The 7,739-nt window shown below is 41.9% G+C and overlaps 1 pseudogene; it reads right to left on the bottom strand.

Moving 5' to 3' along the window:
* Positions 1 to 6,348: 6,348 nt before the first annotated feature.
* LOC101601244 lies at positions 6,349 to 7,475 on the bottom strand (annotated as a pseudogene).
* Positions 7,476 to 7,739: the final 264 nt, after the last annotated feature.

The raw sequence follows: 7,739 nt of genomic DNA on the forward strand, positions 1-7,739 counted from the left end.
GGCAGGGCAGAGAAAGGGCCAGTGCCCAAAGGTGGGAATGGGCTCGGTGCAACCACCGTGCCAACTCCCAGGGAGATTGCTGAGGGGTTCCAACCTGCAGATCCATCTGTCTCTGCAAATTCTAGGGCAAACCTCATTAATACAGGGAGGCGCCCTGGGGCTCAGTCCTGCCTTCCGGAACCTCAGGTCCCCATCTGGCAAGCAAATGAACAAATGTGCTTGCTCTGTCATGGGGTTTAGGTTCTCTGACTCTTTTCCTGAGAAGAAATATGTGCTTTTTCAACTATTTGTTAGTTTTTATTTGATGTTCCATGCTATGTTCTTCTAGCCTTAGGAATCACACTAAACTCATCCCAATTTGATGGCTGAAGAAAGCTAATAACTCTGGTATAATTAAACTCTGTAAAGCAAGTTCTCATTCTCTATCATCTAACCTGGCGGGAGGTCAGAGACATTCACCACACTTCCAAATCCCAGTTCCTTGGAGCCAGGCAGCCACTCCAGAGTAGGGCTTGGTGATATGGTCTATTTCTTTCTTGAAGAATAGACAAAAAAAAAAAAAAAAATGAGAACATTGAGAATCCAGAGATTTTTATCTTTTTAGAGACCAAAACATGTCATGTAGAGGATCCCCAAGAAATGCTTGGAAAATATAACTAATGCATTCAAAAAACATCACTGAACATTGTCAGAGCTTACTTCAGAATGGTTGAAAGGTTTCACAGGTGAGCCTTCCTCTTGCCAATAATGCATCAAAGTCATTCTTAGTAAGTGTCGGAAGCAAGACACTCTCTTTTAATCTCCTTTACTCCCTCATTCTTTCAACAACTATATATTGAGGGCATTGTGATAGGAAGTACGGTTACAGTTATTAAAAAAAAAAGGTGTTTCATGTCCTCATGGAGTGTATGATATCTTGCAATAATTGGGCTTGCATTCAGAGAGGAAAAATTGCCATGTGCTCTTCAGAAGACATACCTGACACTCTTACTCTTTGGACCATTACAGACCTCAAGTCTTCCCTACCCTCCTTTTACTTGGGAATGGTGTAAGGAGAGCAAGTGGGGCCACAAAACCTATCTGGTACTCACAGACCCTCTACTTACACTTCATTGTGAACTTGGACATATTGTATAGTCTTCCTGAGCCTCTGCTTCCCTCATTTATAATATCTTCTACAAGCCAGATTTACTTAGCTCACTAAACTTTGTATGAAGTTGAAATAAAATCAAATGTGGGAGTTCCTACCAGCTGTAAACTAATGACACAGTGAAGTGTTCTCTTCTCTCCTGCCCCTCTCTTCGTTTTGGTTGGTTTATAGCCATAGGGGTGTTATATACTAACTCTGCAACACCTGTAACCTGGCCTGGGATGTTTTTGTGAGAGTTTTAGAGGCTTAATTTTCTTGCCAGGAATCCAGTATTGTATTTAACCCATGCAGTGGAAAGGATTAAGAAAAAATACCAACGTAAATTCCTGTTCTGCTGAGGCATAAAACAGGCCTATAATGAAGGTTAATTCAATGCTTCTTCTTATGATCTATTTCTTACTTTTCTTTTCCTGTCCCAGTGAAAACAAGCCAAGGATTGCTGTGGGTGGTAGGAAAAGTGTCAAGAGTTTGGCTTTCTACTTCAAAAGCCTTCTTTGGAGATCCTTTGGAGCCCAGACAGTCCTTGAGCTCATGGTACCTCTCCTGCCTCACCCTCCTCAGGTTGGGATCACAGGCATTAGCCACTGTGCTTGTGCTGGGATATTTTTTAAATTATTTTTTATTTATTTAAGATAAAGAGAAACAGGTAAACAGAAAGTATGAGTATTGGCACACCAGGGCCTCCTACCACTGGAAATGAACTCCAGATGCATGCACCATGTTGTGCATCTGACTTTATGTGGGTAGTGGGGAATTGAACCTGGGCCATCAGGTCTTGAAAGCAAGTGCCCTTAGCTGCTGAGCCATCTCACCAGTCCAGTGGGGGACTTAATTTTTAAACTATATTTATAGGCATTAACTCAGACCTATTAATTCTGACTTTCTATAGTAAAACTCAGTAAATTGTGCGTGTTGCATGTTTATATGTGCATGGGCACACATGTGTGTACAAGTGCATGTGAGTACATGTGAGCACATGCATGTGGAGGCCAAAAGTCAACTTTGTGTTTCTTTTTTCTTTTTTCATTTTTGAGGTATGGTTTCACTTCTAGCTCAGTCTAACCTGGAATTTTCCATGTACTCTCAGGCTGACCTTGTACCCACAGTAATCCTCCTACTTCTTGCCCTCCAAATGCTGGGATTAATAGCTTTGTTCCCAGAGCAAGATATGTGATCCATCCCTACAGAACGGGGTACCAACATCAGCTGGGTGTCACTGTTGCATATGTGTGTGTTTGTTGCTTGGCTGGTTGATTTTGTAACTGGTGGGATCTCTTTGCTTAATCAATCAGTTGGCAACTGCTTTCCTCCAGCTGCTGTCATAGCATTTTCTAACACTATGAGGACTATCCAGGAGAGAACTGGATTCCATCTCAGTTCCAGCATGATAATTTTTGACTGGCAAGCTATTTTTAAAAATTATTTTATTTTTACTTATTAATTAATTAATTTGACAAATAAAGGAGGGGGGATGGGTGTTCTAGGGCCTCCAGCCACTGCAAATGAACTCCAGACGTGTGAGCCTCTTTGTGCATCTGGCTAATGTGGATCCTGGGAAATTGAACCTGGGTCCTTTGGCTTTGCAGGCAAACACTGTAACCCCTAAGCCATCCTTCCAGCCTGACAAGCTATTTTTAGTAAGGCAGGCAAGCTTTACAGTGAGTTGTGCTGTTTGGGTTCTCTGGGAAACTGATGTCTAATGAGTATAGGGGGTATATTGAGTGTATGACAGTTAATCTCCATTGTCTTAATGACCTAGGAGATGTATCTGTGGATGTTTGTGGATGGCATTTTAAGAGGGATTTATCTGAGGAGGGGAGATTCTTCCTGAATGTGGGTGGCACCATCCATGGGCTGGAATGAATCAAAAAGCACTGGCCTTTACTTTCTTCTGTTTATCAGCGTCTATGTGTTGAGTAGTCCTACCCCACCACACACTTTTGTCATGTTTGGTCTGGTACAGGCCCAGCGACAATGGGGCCAATCATGGACTGAAACCTGTGAACCGTGAGCCACAGCAAATCCTTCCTCCCTTGAGTTGCCTTTATGTATTTTGTCACAGAGATGAGAAAATTAACTAGTATAGAGTAGGAAAGATAAAAGGAAAATTAGCTGCACTGGACAGGGAATGTTTCCAACATCACTGTAGGTATGAAAAAGTCTTGACCAATGAAATGCAAGAACACAGGATCAAATATCACCAATCAGAGGGGCTTGTGTTAGACATGACCAGGCTCTGGTGTCTTTTTCATTCTCAGGTCTTTGGGAGAGATGACATGGAAGAACACAGCTTCAGCTTAAAAGTTGGAGAAGTTTTTGGCTGGAAGTGGTCTGTTTATGTCCTCCTTGCAACAGAATGACAAACTCATTCTTGAAGGGAGATTCAAGTGTCACACTTCCCTGGCTGCTGCAGTATCCTATTAGAAGGTTTCTGATCCCATTCTTATGTGTTACTTGTTAAGCAATAGATCAAAGAAGTTTTCAGCATCTTATGCACTTTATGCTTTATTGTACTTTCAAAAAGGTTGTCATAAGGAAAATAGACATCCTTAATATTTTCTGGTCTATTTAAAGACAATATAGCATCTCTTAAAAGAAAAGAAATTTTGCAATAGTATCTATTCATCTAGACATAAAATTAAGGTACAGCCTCTATAAATATATCCATGGGTTATACATTTTATGGAACACTGTTACTTATAAGTTTTGTTTCTACTAATTACATAATTTAGTAAACATTATGAACAAAAAATAAAAGTACTGTACTTATTATTTAACTTTACCTGAGGCTGGAGAGATAGCTAAGTTGGTCAAGCACTTGGTTTGCAAACCAGAGGACCTGAGTTTGATGCCCAGAATCTACATTAAAAAACAAAATCAAACAACAGATATGGTGGCATGCACCTGTAATACCAGCACTGGGGAGACAGATACAGGAGGCGGCCCAGGGCTCAGTGGCCAGGGATTTAGCTTAATTAGTAAGATCTGGTCAGTGAGAGACCCTGCCTCAGGAAAGGTGTACAGTACCTGAGGAGCACACACATGCTCACATTCACACACACACATGCATGCACACACAAATAGAAATAAATGTATCCAGATATTTATCATTTCAGTGCTCCTTAACGTTGCCCGAGGATCTGAGTTTCTGTCCAATATCATTTGATCCCAGTCTATAGGATTTCCTATGTATTTACTAATTAAAATTTCTCTTTTTCCTTAGAGTCTTTTTATTTTTGAAGTTTTTTCTTCTGAATTTAGAATCTGGCACAGTTAAGTTTTTCCCATTTCTTTCAGAACTTTAAAGATGGTGCATTCTCTTCCTGCCTCTGTAGGTTTCTGATAGTAAATCAAATATCAATTGAATTATTTACCCCCTGTAAGTGAAGTGACATTTCTCCCGAGGGCTTTCAAAATATGCTTTTCATTTTTGATTTTCAAAATTTGAATGTGAGCCTGAGTATACTTTTCCTTGTGTTTGTTTTGCTTTGTATCCATTAAATACCTTGTATCTTTGGATTTGTTTAATCAAAATGCAGCTTTTTACCATTATTTTTTTTCAAATTTTTGCTTCCATCATTTTTTCTCTCTACTCCTTCTGGTTTTCCAACGGCATATATGATGTTCTGTTTGATACTATTTACACGTTCCCTGAGGCTGTGTCTAATTAGTTTAATTTTTCTTTATCTCATTTATTCAAATTTCCACTAATCTACCTGCAGGCTGGCTTTTACATATTTTCTATCATCTCCTAATGTTTGGTCTTTGGCTAAGTGTTTATGCATCTGGCTGTGTGTAGCCCAGGTTTGCAGAGAGAAAATTTAGAGGTCCTTTCCTTTCACTTTCCCCATTCTCTTTAGTAACTACGCTTCTTCTAGCTAGAAGTAAGTTTCCCCAAAGAAACAGCCTTACCAGTTTGCATCAGCCATACCAAGTTCACCTGGCTCCAGGCTAAAAGCTATGGAAACAGAGCACGTGTTGTTCATCTCCTGCACCTCTGCTATGTATGCACACTCCTCACCAAAGGCTGTGTGTGCTCTGTGTAGTCTCCAGTGCCTCATGTCCTTGCTGTGTGCATTCAGTCCAGGTGGGACAGCTAGTTTTCTGCCAAGGCAAAGTACTATTACCCAAGGGCTTTGTGAGATCCCTCTGCTACAGTCCAACTGCATATAATTTTGTTGCCTTGTTAATTTGGCCCTATAAGGGCCCCCTTGAATCTGCTCATCCTTTTCCAGATCCCTGCCACTATAACTTCTGTCTTACTTAACTGTTTTCCTTGAATCTGCACATATTTAAAAAAAAAACGATAAAATTAATTTATTCAGATTTTCATAGAGATCCCATTCTGGTATATATCTCAGTAGATCATTCTCTTACTTAAAACCCATATATGTGTCCCTAATGTTTATAGAAAACAGTTCAAGATTCTTAGATAAACATGTCTCTTCATTTAATTCTTACCCCATTTTTTTTGTCTTTTTTAACTTTCTTTTTTAATCATCATAGTCTCTGCATCAAGATACATAACAACAATAGCAGGATTCTTCTTAAAGATTAGCATTAAATATTAAATATCTTTCCCTACTTTAATTTTACATTATTTGTCTAAGAAAAAAAACAAAATTCAAGTTATTTGAAGTCTGGCCATATTTCCATAATTATCTAGGCTATGTAAAAGTTGGTGAATTTATTGTTCCTGCTGTGTAAGCAGGTCTAGGCCCTAGAAATATGGGACTAGGTTATAATTGTTTTTGAAAAGTGTATTACAAAAATGATGGCTTGTTATAAGCCAGGTTACACAGTAAGGAAAGGGACAAGGAAGGGATATTTTCTTCAAGAAAAACAAATATAGTTTATAAAGAGTTTCAGACCATAATTTTTTTCCCCAAAATGGTTGGAGGGGGTAAAATCTCAATGTGAGTTCCAAAGTTGTGTGTCTGTGAAGGACCAGTAGTTGCCAGCTGAGGAGACGGACATCTGCATCCATCAGCCACACCTTCCCCAGGCAGGGAACGAAAATGGAAAACGTTCACTGCCCAGTGGCTGTGAAAGTGAGCTGAAGCTTGACTGCTATTGGATTCTGCAAGATGATTCTTCTAGAAACAACTCAGATTCTTCCTCTTGCTTCAGCAAAGACGTTATTTATTTTTTTTTAAAGCACCTGGGAAGTTCTTGTCCACCCCCTCAGGTGGGAAAGCTCAGAGCAGGGAGTCATCAGTACAGCCACTTTCTAGGCCAGAATGGAATTCCCGAGGGTTGGAGACGCCATACAAGTGAACAAAAGCTGCTGCCACCACCCGGACGAGGAAAATCCAATGCAACAGAACCGTCTGTCAAATTGTCCAGGAAAGAAGCGCTCCGGAATGCGAGCAGCACCAAGGCCAGCTCCGGTGCCATCCCAGCCCCTGAAAGAACCCGCTCATCTGGCCACTGAGGAGGCCTTGAAAAAGCCCTCTGCCATAGTAATGTGCATGGTAGGCACAACACCACCCAAGCCAAGTCCCAGCAACACTCCTGCTCTTGTCTGACGGTGCATAGGAGTGGCAATCCGGCTTTCCACTGTGCCACAAAGATGGCAGAAATGCCCAAGACACAGACGATGGTGAGGTAGATGATCCAAGGTTGTGGGGAGCAGTAGGAGGAATAATAAAGGCAGGGGACAAAGCTCTCCACGAGGAGGAGAGCATTCCCTGAATAGTCCGATTTGGTAAAAGTCCAGGAGACTTTCTCTGAATAACAATAGACAGTGTGGAAGAGCCAGGAGAAGCTGAGGCAGAGCACTGCACCCCCACAAAAAGTTCATCTCCCAAACCGCCTTCTCCTGCAGAGGAGACATGAAGTACATATTTGGTAGGAGCATGGTCAAGATTTCCACATACAGGAACAGCACAAAACCAGGTAAATGCATCCAGATATTGCTAGTTTCTGTGTGAATGTGAAAGATGCTCTTGAAGCAAGGCCGAAAAGAGGGTCTAGGTGGTCTGTGGCCAGGTAGCAGGGAGTCCTTGTCTTCCAGCCAGTCTGGAAGCACATCATGTGGGAAGACCCTCTACCATCCCTCCCAGACTTTACACACAAACTCCTCCATCCTCTTCACAGCATGGTGAGCCTGCAGGGGCAAGTGTCAGCACTGGTTCCTCCCGGTCTTCTTCCTGGGCACTGGGCAGGTTGGCTCTTCTTCAGCTTTGGTGATGTTGGCAGTCCCCCGCTGGTCCTTCTCCTTCAGCAGGGATCCCAGTTCAGCCAGATCCAGTGTGCCATTTTCCCTGTAGCGGGCAGGAGCCCCACTGCCCTGTGCCTCTGCAGATGCTTTGTGGGAAGACATCTTGCTACTGCCTCAATACCCTGTAGCTTCAGCTAGGGAAAAGGTCGGGGGTCTCCCAGGTCCAGGGGTCAGAGATCTTCCTGTGGTGATAGACAGGCTGGGTCACGGGTGCGGGAGGCTGCAACCAAGCAGCACCCAGTCCTCAATGGCCTCCCTGACCCATACTCAATTATTTTTATTGTTCAGAATTTTTTTTCTTTCTTATATATATATATATATAGAGAGAGAGAGAGAATTGGCACACCAGAGTCTGAGCCACTGCAA

Source organism: Jaculus jaculus, chromosome 6 (assembly GCF_020740685.1).
Source record: "Jaculus jaculus isolate mJacJac1 chromosome 6, mJacJac1.mat.Y.cur, whole genome shotgun sequence".
Lineage (NCBI taxonomy): Eukaryota > Metazoa > Chordata > Mammalia > Rodentia > Dipodidae > Jaculus > Jaculus jaculus.